Source organism: Cebus imitator, unplaced genomic scaffold, assembly GCF_001604975.1.
Source record: "Cebus imitator isolate Cc_AM_T3 unplaced genomic scaffold, Cebus_imitator-1.0 Scaffold335, whole genome shotgun sequence".
NCBI classification, from domain to species: Eukaryota; Metazoa; Chordata; class Mammalia; order Primates; family Cebidae; genus Cebus; species Cebus imitator.
In genome coordinates, this window is record NW_016107650.1 from 2,271,034 (window position 1) to 2,287,345 (window position 16,312).

At 37.2% G+C, this 16,312-nt stretch overlaps 1 pseudogene; it reads right to left on the reverse strand.

Annotated features, from left to right (window-relative positions):
• Nucleotides 1-3,922: 3,922 nt before the first annotated feature.
• Nucleotides 3,923-5,276, reverse strand: LOC108287085 (annotated as a pseudogene).
• Between the last annotated feature and the right edge of the window lie 11,036 nt (nucleotides 5,277-16,312).

A 16,312-nucleotide genomic window follows, 5' to 3' on the forward strand; every position in this document is an offset into this window, starting at 1 on the left:
GAGGGGAGAGGGGAGGGGAGAGAGGGGAGAGGGGAGGGGAGAAGGGAGAGGGAGAGGGAAGAGAATAGGAAAGAAAAAAAGAAAAGAAAAGAAAAGAAAAGAAAAAAAAGTGTTGCTTTAAAAAAGAAAGTCAGGTATGATGAGTAATCTTAGCCCGTTGGGGACAAGGTTGAAGGATCTTTTGAAGCCAGGAGTTCAAGCCCAGCCCAGATAATGTAGTGAGACCTTATCTCTACTTAAAAAAAAGAAAATTAGCTAGGTGTGGTGGCATATACCTGTAGTCAGCTACTTGGGAGGCTGAGGTAGGAGGATCACTCAAGGCCGGGAGCTGTACACAGCAAGGCTGCAGTGAGCCTGAATTGCGCCACTGCACTCCAGCCTGGGTAACGAGTGAGAACCTGTCCAAAAAAAAAAAAAAAAAAAAAAGGAGCAACAACAAAGAAAAACCAAAAGTCAATTCAGTGATTTCAATTTTGGGTGCTCTGTTTAATTTGTAAAACAAGTGCTTGTTTTGTGAGCTTTTGAAAAGTAATTATTGATGAACTTTATTCACATTGTATTATAGGCTTAAAGTTTAGATATTGTTATTCCAAAAGCTATTGCTTTTTATATCCTGGAATTATCACAAGCTTCCTCCAGAAGGAGGTGGTCCCTTGCTTACTTCCTTATGACTGATGGTATTGGAAGAGAAAAGAAAGTATCACAGTCTACCCAGTGATTTTTTCCCCTACAATTAAGAATATTTATTGAAATGTTTGTTTATATAAGCTTATATTTATACAATATTATGCAAGTAGATAATACATAGATTGTGATCAAACTTTACTGAAACTCAATCAAATTTTGATTCTTGGGCTTGGTGGGTTATATTAGTTGTTTTCTCTGTACCTTTCAAGATCAATGCATATCTGATGATTCAATGATTGATTAGATGGAAAAATGACTTTATGAGAAGTCTAGCCAGGATTTGTCTTTCCTGACTGAAAAGAGTTGAATTAGGTGAGGAAAGAGAGTATACAAATCATGAGAGTACTAGAAACATATAACATAAACTTATGAACAAATTTGAAAGCTTCAATACATGGTCACTTAAAAAATAAATATATACATTACCAGAACTGACTGAAGAAGAAAGTTTTAAATTTCTGAATGAAGCAATTAGAAGTGAAAAAACTAATTTCTCAGTCAAGAATCTTCCCCATTAAAAGAAAGGACCTTGTTCAGAATGTTTTCTAAGTGAATTTTGCTGGAATTTTGATAAATTGATAGTTTCTTTAATATGCAGATATAAAGGAAAATATGAAGAGATTATAGCTAATTTTATTAGGTTAGTATAAACTTAATGATATTTAATTATAATACATGAAAATAAGATTATAATCAAATTGTATGTATGAATGTACATGTAAAAATCATAAAGTATTAGCAGCAAAATACAGATGTTTAAAATAAATGAATAAATAAGAAGTAAAATGGGACTTATTCTAGGAATAGGAGACTGGCTCCCATTCACAAAAATCTATAAATCTAACCCACCACATTTACAGAATAAAGAGAAACATAATAATTTTCTACAGTTGTAGAATAAGCAGTAATCATAAAATTCAGCATGTATTTATGATAAAATCTTTTGCAAATTAGGACTAGAAGATGTTCAGGAAACTATGGTGTGGTATTGAATGGAAACTCTAGAAGCGTTCCTTTTAAATAGAGCAGCATGGTAAGTATTTCTGCCCTAATATTGTGCCAGGGCCATCTACTAATACATCTACATAAATACTTTTGTCTCAGAATAAATAGGGCAGCTAGAGAGCCCTTAGCTGGACCCAAGCCTGCATGGGACCATAGCCATTTCAAAAACTGAGTTTGATCTGTTTGATTTTTTATTCCAAAAACTAAAATAAAATAACTTAGAAATTAGAATAAAATGTAGTGAAATATCATAACCACAGGATACGAAAGTCTCTCTTAAACCAGATGCCTTCAGAACTTATAAAGGTAGAAAAAATTGTATAAAATGTATGTGTTCTAAATATACATTGAATACTTTAATGTACATTAAAATTCCAGATGTTCAAAAATATATTATTTAATGTAAAGTACATTAATATGTAATATTTAATTTATAATATTTACAAATAAATGTAATGCCATTTATAAAATTCAATTGATATAAATTAATGCATTTATAACATTTAAAAAAGTCCTAGATATGCATTAAAGTCTTAAGCATTCAAAATGTTAGAATCAGATGTAGTAAATGTATTTATGACCACAGGATAGGAAATAATTTCTTAAACCAGTACCTCAGGCAAGAAGTTATAAAGAAAGACAAATAATCAATTTTATAAAATTTATAAAAGTCCTAAACATACATTATATAATATACATTAACATCTTAAGCATTCAAAATATTAGAATAAAATATATTTGATATATTTATGGCCACAGGGTGGAAAGGATTTTTTAAGACAGGTCAAGAAGTTATAAACAAAGACAAAATTTTATGTTTTATAAAGTTTAAAAGCTTCTGCTAAAAAAACCAAAAAAACATGAAGTTAAAAAATGAGCTACAGAAGACATTTGTAATATACAAGGGAGATCAATAATCACTAGACACAAAAATTATTACTGTATGTTACAAATATTAAAGAAAAAGCTTAATAGAAAAATGAACACTGTGTTAGTTTGCTGAGGATAAATCTTCCACCTCCATCCATGTTTCTGCAAAGGACATGATCTCATTTCTTTTAATGGCTGCATAGTACTCCATTGTGTGTAAGTAGCACATTTTCTTTACCCAGTCTATCATTGATGGGCTTTCAGATTGATGAAATATCTTTGCTATTGTGAATGGTGCTGCAGTGAACATACATGTGCATGTATCTTTAAAACAGAATGATTTATATTCCTTTGGGTATACACGTAGTAATGGGATTGTTGGGTTAAATGATATTTCTGCTTCTAGATCTTTAAGGAATTGCCACACCATCTTCCACAATAGTTGAACTAATTTGCATTCCCACCAACAGTACAAAAGCATTTCATCTTCTCTGCATCTTTACCAGCATCTGCTGTTTCTTGACTTTTTCATAATCACCATTCTGACTTGTGTGGGATGGTATTTCATTGTGATTTTGATTTGCATCTCTCTAATGATCAGTGTTGTTGAGCTTTTTCTCATATGGTTTTTGGCCACATGAATGTCTTCTTCTTCTTCTTCTTCTTTTTTTTTTTTTTTTTTTTTTTTTTTTTTTTTTCTTTTTTTTTTTTTTTTTTTTTTTTTTTTTTTTTTTTTTTGAGACAGAGTTTCACTCTTGTTACCCAGGCTGGAGTGCAATGGCGCGATCTCGGCTCACCGCAACCTCGGCCTCCTGGGTTCAGGCAATTCTCCTGCCTCAGCCTTCTGGAATGTCTTCTTTTGAGAAGTGTCTGTTCATGCCCTTTGACCACTTTTTAATGTTTTTTTTTTTCTTTTTAATTTGCTTACGTTCCTTGTAGATTCTGGATGTTAGAACTTTGTCAGATGGATAGATTGCAAAAATTTTCTCCCATTCTGGAGGTTGTCTGTTAGCTCTGCTGATAGTTTATTTTGCTGTGCAGAAGCCCTTTAGTTTAATTCGATCCCACTTGTGAATTTTTTTCCTTTGTTGCAATTACTTTTGTTGTTAATTATTCAAGACCAAAAGGCATATAAAGAGACATATGTCCACCCAAGTGATAAGGCAGTTTGGGAAACTACATTTTCTAGTATGTCCTGCCCCTTGAAAGTTAAAAATGTTGACTGGCAGAGAGCGCTGGGGACACCTGTGGCTAGCAGCATTTAAGAAATAAATAGTATAGGGCTGGGTTCTTACGTGAAGTCTTCCCCCTTCTGTGGGACACTTAACCAGACACAGGACACAACACCTGAGGTGAAATTTCAGTGGCTATTAAGTCTGGGGTAGAGCCTCTTGCTCTCTGTGATTCTAGCTTCCAAAGATGAGGAGCTGGTGGAGTTGTCATTGGTCCGCTGCCCTGTTTCTCCTGGGTGCTGCCTCTGCCTCCCCACATCACCAGCATCCCGCCTGCCTCTAGCCTTTAGGGGCATTCTGGATAGGTGCTCTTCCCACTGAACTTCAACCAACTTGTACCACTCCACGGTGGCTTGCGCATCTTCCACAGAGGAATATACTCTTTTCCTAACCTGGATATTCTGGTTTAACAGCTTTTTGGTGAGATGCCTCAGAGACATGGAGGCATTCTCTGGGCAATCAGGCGGGAGGATATGGGATCCTTCCGGTTGAGGGGTGGGGATATGGGAGATGTCACAGGTGAGGGACTTGGAGTGAAAGTACCGAAGGGCTCTGAAGTCGTTGTGGATGACATGCCCCACCACTACCTTCCCTGTGAGTGTCTTCAATATCTGTCCTTGGGTAATCTCGAAGGGCGTGGCATGCACCTGTGCTGCTTCTGGATACCACTCCATTTGATCCAGTAATCCACAGTGTGGTGGGAGGAAGGATGTACTTGTCATAAATCACATCTCCGTTGTAGTTGACAGTGCTACCTTGAGCCAAGGAACATGCCCCTGAGTCCTGTGCCCACCACCTCAGAGTCAATGCCACCATCTTCCTTGGCAACTCCTGGGATGCTCTGGAGTATATATTCTCTGAATAAGCTTGGGTGGAGTTCTATGGGGCATTCTTCTGAGGATAGTTCTTCTTAGAGGATTTCTACTGGGAGCACTTTTTCTGGGAGTGGGTTGGGTGGCTATTAATCTTTGGAAGGGCACTCTGGAACTCCCCCAGAAAATCTACTTCAGTAGCAACAGAATCAGCCTTCTTTGAAGGGGCACGGGTCAGCCAAGACACTGTGGCTTTCTTGCCCAGGCTCTGTCCTGACCCATTGCTGGAGGCAGTGGTCTTCTTTTTCTGGGGGAAGGGAGTGGTCTTTCAAGTGGCATCCACCCTAGGAGTTTCCCCTTTCTTTGAAGTTTCAGAGTGCAACTTAGGCGCCTTGCTAGGGGGCTGGTTCTTTTTAATCATTAAATCTCTCTGTTCCAAGAGCCTCCAATTCTTGACAAAATTTCAGTGCTTGGCATTTCCTTCTAATGGCTTTTTGGGAGGATTGAGCAGTAAAGTAGACACAGGGACAGTGGGAAGTGGAAGAGCAGCTGGGAAAGGAGGATATATGAAAGGAAGATGTGGGACTCCTTCTCTGCTGAATCCTACTGTCCAACATGTGGAGGTCTGTAGTGCATCCTGCCAGATGGACCCAGCTAAGACTAGAAGCATCCGGAGCCAGATGCGGAAATCAGTGCAGCGGGATGTTTTATTCTTTTTGTAGCAATTGTGAATGGGAGGCCATTCATGATTTGGCTCTCTGCCTGCCTGTTGTTGGTATATAGGAATGCTAGTGATTTCTGCAGGATGATTTTGTATCTTTAGACTTTGCTGAAGTTGCTTATCAGCCTAAGAAGCTTTTGGGCTCAGACGGTGGGGTTTTCTAGATTTGGGATCACGTCATCTACAAACAAAGATACTTTCACTTCTCTTCCTATTTGAATACCCTTTATTTCTTTCTCTTGCCTGATTGCTGTGGCCAGAACTTCCAATACTATGTTAAATAGGAGTGGTGAGAGAGGGCATCTTTGTCTTGTGCTGGTTTTCAAGGGGCTTGCTTCCAGCTTTTCTCCAATCAGTATGATATTGGGTGTGGATTTGTCATATGTGGCTCTTATTTTGAGGTCCGTTCCTTCAATAGTTAGTTTATTGAGAGTTTTTAACATGAAGGAATGCTGAGTTTTATCGAAGTCCTTTTCTACATCTTAAAATACATCATTAACTGAAGAAATTAAGTACCCCTTAAATATTTTTTCAGATTTGGAGACACACACACACAAAAAAAACAAAGCTAGAAGGAGCCAAATCAGAACTATAAGGTCAATACTTAGAGATTTCCCATCGAAACTCTTGCAAAAGTGTCCTTGTTTGATGAGCGGAATTGGCAGGAGCATTGTTGTGGTGGAGGAGGATTCTCTGGTAAAGCTCTCCCTGGAATTTTTCTACTAAAGCTTTGGTTAACTTTCTCAAAAACACTCTCATAATATGATGTTATTGTTCTTTGGCCCTCCAGAAAATCAACAAGAAAAATCCCTTGAGTATCCCAAAAAACTTGTTGCCATGAAATTAGTTCTTGACTGGACCACTTCCATCTCTAATTGGTAGCCATTACTTAGATTGTGCTTTGTCTTCAGGAATGTAGTGGTAAAGCCATATTTCATCTTCTGTTATAATTCTTCAAAAAATGCTACTTCAGGATCTTGATCCCGTTTGTTTAAAATTTCTGTTTAAATCTGTGCTCTTGTCTGTAGCTGATGGGGGGGCAATGCTTTTGGCAACTTTAATATTGCTCAACTTTAATTTTTCAATTATAATTGTGCAAACTGAACCAACTGAAAAGTCTATGGTGTTGACTATTTTTTCTGCTGTTAAATGTTGGCCCTCTTTAATTAGGGCACAAACAAGATAAATTGTTCCTTGCAAATTGATGTGGATGGTCTGCTGCTATGAGCTTCAACATTGTCGTTCTCTTAAAATCAGCTATTCATTTGTAAACTGCTGATTTCTTTGGAGCATTATTCCCATAAACATTTTCTAAAGCATCAATGATTTCACCATTCTTCTACCTATGCTTTATCATAAGTTCCATGTTTTTTCTTACTTCATTTTTAGCAGAATTCATGTTGCTCCTCTAGGGGCTCTTTTCAAACTGATATGTTATCCCTCCTAGTGCCTCAAACCGGATCCTGTTTAGACATGTTATACCAAGTTAATATAAGTTTATTTTGGTGTAAAAAATTTGGAACCTATACATAGTTTTTCGTAGTATGCATTTTTCATGAACTTTTTGAAGACCCTGGTACACCATGGTCTGACAATTCCATTTATGGAGATATGTCTTGGAGAATTCTAGGGTATGTAATTGTGCAAATAATAGTATTATTTGTAAGAGAGAGAGAAAAGAATCTCAAATACTACTGTGGAGGAAAATTGATAAACCAATTATTTCCTCAGGATATGATACAGCGGTTAAATTGAATGGACTATATCGCACATACATGGATATATTTCAAAACATCTAAGTTGAAGTGAAAATAAAAAGCAAATTGTAGAAAGTTATATAGAGTTTAATAACATTTCTGTAAACTGAAAAATCCCCATAATTCTGTATGTATGTACGTATATATTATCTTTAAATATATATTGATTACAAATATCTTAAAATATATATTGCATTCTCAGCTAATATAAGACAGTGATTAATGCTAGACATAGAGAGAAAGGTGTTAGATTGGGGAGGGGTTCAGGGAAGAATAAAATTTTATCTGTAGATTTTCGATCTTTCACAAAAATAAAAATCTGAATCAAACATGATACAATGTTAATATTAATTCTGGGTGGTAGGCATATAGTTATTATATTAGCTTTGATAATATTCCAGGGAAAAAAGTTTAAAAATTTACAAAGAAGAGGCATTCACGTATCAACACAATTACACAGCTGGTTGAGTCTTTTTAAAAAAATTGCACTTTCCACTACACTTCAGTACATGTTGGCATATAGATCTCTTAAAGTGAGGGCTGCAGTTATTACTAATTTAGAATCAATGATTAAATTTATATATTCAACACTCCTCTAGTGACTTCCAACAAGAATGGTTCCAGCTATCTTCCAAATGCCATCTATTTCTCAAGTATGCATGTATCTCTGCATACTTTTTCTCATAATTCAGTATTATCAGAACATAGTTTTAGAAATGTATTTGAAAAGGGAATTAGATTTTGTTGCAGAAATGCAAAAATTTTTAAGCAGAAGTACATATCAAAGAAACTGTAAAAATCTCGCTTTGAGTGACTCAAAACAAAGTTAGAAAATATTGTTTGGATGTTGTGAAAAGAAAAAGGAGTTCTATTGATTGCTCAGTATAGTTGCTCAAATTTCGTACAAGGCCAAAGAATGACATATCATAACACTCAGAAATTTAACATGTGTGAGGCGGCTTGAGAGTGTATGGCTTTGTGGTGAAATTGATCAGGGTTGCTTTTTTTTTTTTTTTTTTTTTTCCTGGGCTGTAATTTATAAAATTCTACAGTCTAAATAATTCTACCTTTCTCACTCCAATGAATGCACCTGAATGGCAAGGAGAGTTTCAGAAGAAAAGGGGCATCCAAAACTAGAACTCCTCTCTTCTTGAATAAATAAATGATGGTACTTCTTTTTGTGTTTTATTCAGTGAATTTCAGAAGGGTGGTTTCTATTTCTGTCTCATTTTTGTCAACAAGTTTTGGTAGATTATCTGGTATGTGAAAAGTACTATGCATTGATTTGGAGGTAAAACTCTTATTTTCTGCATTTCAGAAATACAAGTGGCTAGAAATTGTGTAAGAAAAGGTTAGTTTTGGAGATATTGGTAATGGAGAGACAGTGGCAAATCAAGAGACTTCAAAGTCTTGAATCTTTAATAGCAAATGTACTTTTTATCTAACTTAATATTAATAAAAGATCCCTCCCACAAAAGATAGTAGCAAAAAAGTAACATTTCCTTTCTTAATATTTGTTTTATTGGAATCTTCCCCAACTTTCCTTGTGTTGGATAGCCATAGAATTATATGGAAAGAAAGTCTACGGAGTCCTGTGAAATTTCTAGTTGTAATTCTGAGACTCTTAATATAATTTACCATTTCATTCTCTTGTAATGCTTTATAAATGAAGCTGTCTACCTTTCTACAAGGAACACAGGGAATAATGGTGCACTGGGGATCATTGCCTAGGAAAGCACTGTAGATTTGACCTTACTGTTTTTGTAAGTGAACACATAGCCTTCTCTGATATTTTGTAACAGTAAAGCCCTAAGTTTTGTATTAGGAAAGTACCCTCAGGTCTGTGCCACCTGGGGTTCCGTCTTTTCACTCCCTATTCTGATGAGAGACAGCAGCTCGACTTAGTGTATTTGGCTAAACAAAAGGCATTTCTCCCATCACCCACTATAGAAAAACTGAGCCACATGAAAAGCACACACCCAACTGAAAGCAACTATAAGCATTTGAGATTTCTACTATAATAAGCCAACAGCTATTTACGTTCTTCCACATCCAAATCTAGGCCAGCAGTCCATTTGTATCTGGAATCCTTTTTACCAAGAGTTGAAAAGCCTCCTGAAGAGACAGGGCACACACCCCAGGCTTTATTCTTGCTTTGGAGCCTTTGTGGATTTCATTCAACCGATAGTGCATTTTGGAAATATTTCTTTATGGTTTAATTTTCTGACGTTTTATTGATAAAGATAAATTATTTGAAGAGCTGTATTAGTGCAGCCAATTTTCTTTCCAAGAAGTACTTCAGAAACCATGATGCAGGAGGAAAGGGGAGAAATGTCTGCAGAGTCTCTGATAACCTTACAGTAGAAAGAGTTTTCTGACCATTGTAGACCCAGAGACACCTGTCTTAAGGCCATTTGAAGCCTTGAGAAACATTGTAAGTCATAGAATAAGAAAAGAATCTGGAGTGGGTTGAATAGCTTCCTCCCAAAATTCATGTGCACATGGAAATTCAGAATGTGATGATACTTGGACTTTGTGTCTTTGCAGATATAATCAGTTAAGGATCTTGAGATTAATGCATCCTGAATTTAGGGTGAGCTTGTAAAAACACTGGTGTCCTTGTAAGAATAAGGGAGGACACAGAGAGACAGAGAAGAAGGTGATGGAAAGACTGAAGTAGAGACTGGAGTGGTGTGTCTACAAGCAAAGGAGTGTCAAAGATTGCTGGCAACCCTCAGAAGCTAGGAGAGAGGCATAGAATGATTTTTCCTTTAGAGCCTTCAGAGGGAATCGACCTTGATAATTCCTCGGTTTTAGATTTATGGCCTTCTGAACTTAAAAGTAATTAATTTTTATTGTTCAAAGCTGCCAAAATTTACAGTAGTTTATTATAGCATCCGCAGAAAACAAATGCAGCATTCCACACCCAGACCTGCTCTTGTAAGAAAACTCTTACTCTTCTGTTCCCATACTGCTATAATATTTCTGGGATATGTTATCCTGTAGTAACCAAAACAGCATAGTACTGGTGTGAAAGTAGACACACAGACCAAAGGAACGGAAAAGTGAAACTAGAAGTACAGCCAAATGCTAACAACCAACTAATCTTCCACGAAACAGAAAAAAAAATATGCTGGGGAAAAAACTCCCAATTTAATAAATGTTACTGGGAAATTTGGACAGCCATATGCAGAAGAATGAAACTGGATCCCTATGTCTCACCATATAGAAAAATTAATCCTAGATAGGTTAAAGACTTACATCTCAGACCCAAAACCATAACAGCTCTGGAAGAAAACCCTACAAAAAAACCTCTTCTGGACATCATTGGCCTATGCAAAAAATTTATGACTAAAAACCCCAAAACAAATGCAACAAAAATAAAAATAAATAAATGGGATCTAATTAAACTAAAAAATTTCTGAACAGGCAAAGAAACTCAACAGAGTCAACAGACAACCTGCAGAATGGGAGGAAATGTTTGCAAACTATGCATCTGTCAAAGGACTAATATCCAGAATCTATAAGGAGCTCAAATAAATCAGCATGAAAACAACAACCCCATTTAAAAGTGGAAAATGACATGAACATACATTTCTCAAAGAAAGATACATAAATGGCCAACAAGCACATGTGAAAAATGCTCAGTATCGCTAAACCATTAGGGAAGGGCAGATTAAAACAACAATGAGATGTCATGTTACTCAAGCCAGATGGCCATTCTCAAAAGTCATAAAACAATAGACATTGTCACAGATGTGGTGAAAAGGGAATGCTACACACTGCTCATGGGAATGTAAATTACTACAACCCCTATGGAAAACAGTATGGAGATTTCTCAAAGAACTAAAAGTAGATCTACTAGCCAATCCATCAATTCCACTACTGGGTATCTACTTAATGGAAAAAAGTCATTATATAAAAAATACACCTGAACACATATGTTGATTGTAGCACAATTCATGATTGCGAAGATATGGAATCCACTTAAGTGTCCATTAACCAATGAGTGGATATATACACATGGAATACTACTCAGACAAAAAAATGAATGAAATAATGTATTTTGTAGCAAGTTGGATGGAACTGGAGGCCATTATGCTAAGTGAAATAACTCATGAACAAGATACCAAATACCACATGTTCTCATTTATAAATAGGAGCTAATCTGTGGGTATGCAGAAGCATACAGAGTGGTATAGAAGACGTTAGAGACTCAGAAGTGGGGAGGGTGGGAAGGAGGTAAAGGATAAAAAGACTAACTATTGTGTGCAATGTACACTACCCGGGTAATGGGTACACTAAAATCCCAGCGTTCAGTACTATCCAATTCATTCTGGTAATAGAAAAACCAGTTGCATCCCTAAAGCTATTGAAATAAGAAACAAGAAAAAATAAGTAACTTATAGAGTGGTGAAAACAGGAAGAAAATAAGAATTAAAAGTGGAGCCTAAAGATGTGATTGAATTACTTAAATCTCATGATAAAACTTTAACGGAGAAGGAATGACTTCTTATGAATGAGCAAAGAAAGAGATTTGTTGAGATGGAATTTCCTCCTCATGAAGATGTTGTAAACATTGTTGAAATGACAACATAGTATTTAGAATATTGCATAACCTTAGTTGATAAAGTAGTGGCAGGGTTTGAGAGGATTGTGTGAAATTTGAGAGAAATTCTAGTGTGGGTAAATGCTATGAAACACCATTGCATGCTACAGAGGAATATTGAGAGGAAGAGCCAATCAATGCAGTAAATTCACTGTTGTCTTGTTTTAAGAAACTGCCACAGCCATCCCAACTTTTACCAACCACCATTCTGATCACTCAGCACCCATCAACATGGATGCAAGACCCTCCATGGGCAAAAAGCATGAGTTGCTGAAGGCTCAGATGATTGTTAGCATTTTTAATCAATAAGGTATTTTTAATTAAAAAACAATTATTTTTGGTGTTGGCATCACCATTGTCAGCCATTCATTCAACAGATAACTGTTGAGCATCTTCTGTTTGCCAGATGATGCTCCAGCTGTTGGAGACACACTAGTGAGTAAAGGGAAAGCGTCTGTTCTCAACTAATTTTCCTAGAAGAGGAACGTAGTAGGCAGAATAGTGGTTCCCTCAAAGACATTTATTCATTAATCCCCAGAACCTGTGAATATGTTCATTTACATGGCAAGTGGGGGACGTATGATTTCAGGTGAAATTAAGATTGCTAATTAGCTTACCTTAAAATAGGAAAATTAGCCTGGATGACCCAGGTGAACCCAATTGTAGTCACAAAAAAAGTCTTAAAAGTGGAATAGGGAGGCAGAAGAACAGAGTTAGACAATGATATGACAACAGAAAAAGGTACAGAAAGATGTGTGGTGCTGTTTTTGAGAGTGGAGGAAAGGGTCACTAGCCAGGGAATGTGGATGGCCTCTAGAAGCTGGAGAAGGTAAGGACACAGATTCTCCTCTAGATCCTCTTGAAGGAGTGGTCTTCTGATGCCTTGGTTTTAACCTATTGAGTCCATTTTGTATTTTTGACCTCCCAAACTGTAAGATATAACAATTGTGTTGTTTAAGCTGCTAAACTTGCAATAATTTGTTATAGCAGCAACAGAAAACAATTACAGGGAAGGAAGAAAATAAACAGACGAATAGGTAACAAACAAGGTATAATTACTTAGCTTTAATAACATCTTTGATTTGATAAGAGGTTAAAATAAGAATATGTCAGAATTTCTTGTTTTCAGGTATTCCTTCATTCCTTGCTTCCCTCCTCTAGGGGAAGTACGGTTTCTGTGTATTTCCATTGCAGTCTGTAATCCTGTTATTGCGTTGACCATGCTGTTTGTTTCAGTGTCTACTAGCCTGTGAGTTCCTGAAGGCAGAGATTGTTTTCTACATCTAAATCTTCCCGGCATTGCTTTGCTCATCTTTAGCACTCAATTGTTGAATTAATGAGTCAGAAGACAGCCTCTCAATGAATGCAAGTGTATGATAAGGAAATAGTGTGTCAGGCACTTTCTGGGCAATGCTTATTTTTTTTTTCTGTGTCTTTAATGGGAAGAAGGACTTTGGATGATGAATAAACGGAAGAAGCAGCTGGGGCATAGCATTCTAACATTTCAAGGCAAGGACCAGTATCTCCATTTAGTTCTTGGGGTTCCAGCACAGTTATTTGCATGCATTTGGCCCCCGAATTTATACACTAATAAACTAGTATTCACTCTTGTTTCCCAGGTGCCTAGTAGAGTATCATGTTTGTTTGAACGATGCCCAGTTCAACTCCTTTATTACCGAGATTAGGAAACAGGCTTCCTAAGGTTAAGTGATTTGCACAAAATTACACAAGAAACCAATGGCAGGGACAAGATATCAGAACTCAGACATCTGGAATCCAGACTACCATTTTAATTTCTTGCATACTAAATAATAACTTAGAAATAAATCCCGAATCTGTCAGAATCATTATTTATAGCTATCCCCTGACTCTCCTTGAGAGGTTAATAAGGTTGAATAATTTGAACATCATCAAAGTGTGTCCCAGACTGCTCAGCTGTTTGTGTGTCATAAAGCCCTGACCTCATGCACTTACCTGGGAAGGCTGGTTATGAACTGATGCTTATCTCAGCATCAGTGACCTCTGTGATCTTTTTTTTCCAGGTTTTAAAAATAGCCTTTCCTTACAGTGAATTCTTAACTAGCTTCTTAATTTACTGAAATTAAATGGAAGTCCTAACAACTGTGAGGAAGGAAAGAGCAGGTTGTCAAATGCTCCCATTGCACATGGCTCCATGTCAAGGAGTGGCAAAGTAATGGAACAGGTGTAACTAATAATTGATGCTATTCTCACTGTAGCTGTTGCTATTTTCTCCAGCAGATATGGAAGCTTTGGTTTCTGTTCCTGAATGAACACAGATATACTTTCTTCATTTCCTGTTCGGTTGGAAATGTACATAGAAGTAGACAAGTGGGTTATTAAAGATGACCCAACCCAATCCTTTCATACAGATGAAAAGAGTAAGGCCCAAAGAATTCAAACAACTTTTCCAGGGGAAGGGAATTAGTAAAAGAGTGATATGGTTAGCCTTTGTATCCCAACCCAAGCCTCACCTTGAATTGTAAACTCCAAATCCCCATCATCCCCGTATCAAGGGAGAGACCAGGTGGAGGTAATAGAATTGTGGGGGCAGTTCCCTCGTGCTGTTCTCGTGATAGTGAGCGAGTTCTAACCTGGTTTGCTGGTTTCAGAAGGGGCTCCTCCCGCTTTGCTCAGCACTTCTTTTTCTTGCTGCCTTGTGAAGAAGGCGTTTTGCTTCCTCTTCACCTTCCGCCATGCTGTGAGTTTCCTAAGGCCTCCCAGCCATGCTGAACTGTGAGTCAACTAAACCTCTTTTTTTTATAAACTACCCGGTCTTTGGCAGTGTTTTACAGCAGTATGAAAACAGACTCATACAAAAAAAGTTAGGTTTAGAACTTAAATCTGAAAGTCCCGTGGTTTCGCTGCTCTATTACTTTGTCCTGTTAATATTCTTTTCTTTCTCCTTTCACATATTACCTCATTGCCCATACGCTGCATCCCATCCAGTAGAAGAGCTAAGAACTGCATTGCGATTGGGTTCTGTTTGATTTAGAAATAAATTATCCATTTAAGTGAACTGTAGGAGCTGCCAAGCTGTCTCTAAAAACCTCGTGTTTGAAGGCTGGGAAGGGAAAAACATGAAGCCATTTAATTCAGCACATTCAATAAATAGATTCTGCTCATGTTCTTTGGGAGGGTATCATTTATTTGCCCTTTCTCTGTGGCTGTTGTGAGGGTGTTTGCGGACAATGAAGGGTGGGTAATTTGCATTTTAATTTAGAATTTACTGAGTTTATTGACCTCTTGTTTTTATTGTGCTCTCCTTGTACTTTTCTGTTAATCAGAAGCACATTTAATTTGTTTCTTAGTTTTTTTTTTTATCTGAAAGATTAGAATAATGGGCTTTACTTCACAAGCTTATTAGAGATTAATGCATTAATGTATGAAAATATTTTGGAAAGTGCCTCGTGGGTGGTAAGCTTTATATTATTAACTGTTATTTGCGTCCTCATCCTCATCTTTGTGGTCATTTTTATTATAATCATGATCCTGCAATATCTAGCTCAAATCTTTCACTGTGGCTAGTTCTTCTGAGAACCCTGGTGGGAAGTAATATTTCTCCTTCTCAACTACCATGCTTTGTATAATTTATGCTTATTTGTGATTGTGTTGTTTTTATCATGTGCGTATTTTATTCAACAAATGTTAATTGTGCCTCTGTGAGGTGAATGTTATGCCAAGTTAAGGAGCAAATCCACACGGTCCCTGGTCTTGCATGATTTACAGTTTAGTGGCGTGATTCGCTTTTGGACAATATTGATGTTGCTTGCAATAATAACCTACTCAGAGTATATCCTTTGGCACACTGTAGGGTGGGTCAGAAAATAGTGTCTTTTGTTTGTGTCCCATTAGTTGGGTGGTTTTTTAAATATTGTCACCTAACCCGAGGACAGTTGTAGGTTTTGCCTAATGATTTTTGAAACACCTCACTTGCCTGCGGTGAACGGAAAACATAAACTTTCGATATTCCTTGAGCAGAGAACTCTAGAAGCAGGCACCAGGTGTCTCGCATAGTTCATCTCGTTCCTGCCCCAAGAATTCCCAGGCTTGAGACTTCATCCTTGGTCTGAGTGTCTGCAGCTGTGTTTGTAGCCCAGCAGTATCCTAAGCATTTTGCTGGTCATTCCTTGATATAGACAAGCGAACAAACGTTTGACTTGGGCTGACACTTTGTATAAGTTGGCACAATTGCTTTTGCACCAACCTGCTATTTATTTTTGCTCATGGCAGCCTTTGGTATTATTTTACTGAGATACTAAGAGTTAGTTTCAAAGGATGTTCACTCCTCAGTATGATTTTCTGTGAAAAATCTCCTGTTGCACAGACCAAATGCATAGACTTAACAAAACTTGCTCTTTGTCTTGGGAAGTTTAAGCCAGGGCTCAAATATCACTTCTGGTGCTCTTTGAACCTTACCATTCTTTCTTTCTTTCTTTTTTTTTTTTGAGACAGAGTCTTGCTCTGTCGCCAGACGCCAGGCTGGAGTGCAGTGGCATGATCTTGGCTCACTGCAACCTCCGCCTCCTGGATTCAAGCAATTCTCCTGCCTCAGCCTCCCGAGTGCCTGGGACTACAGGCCCACACCACCACGCCCAGCT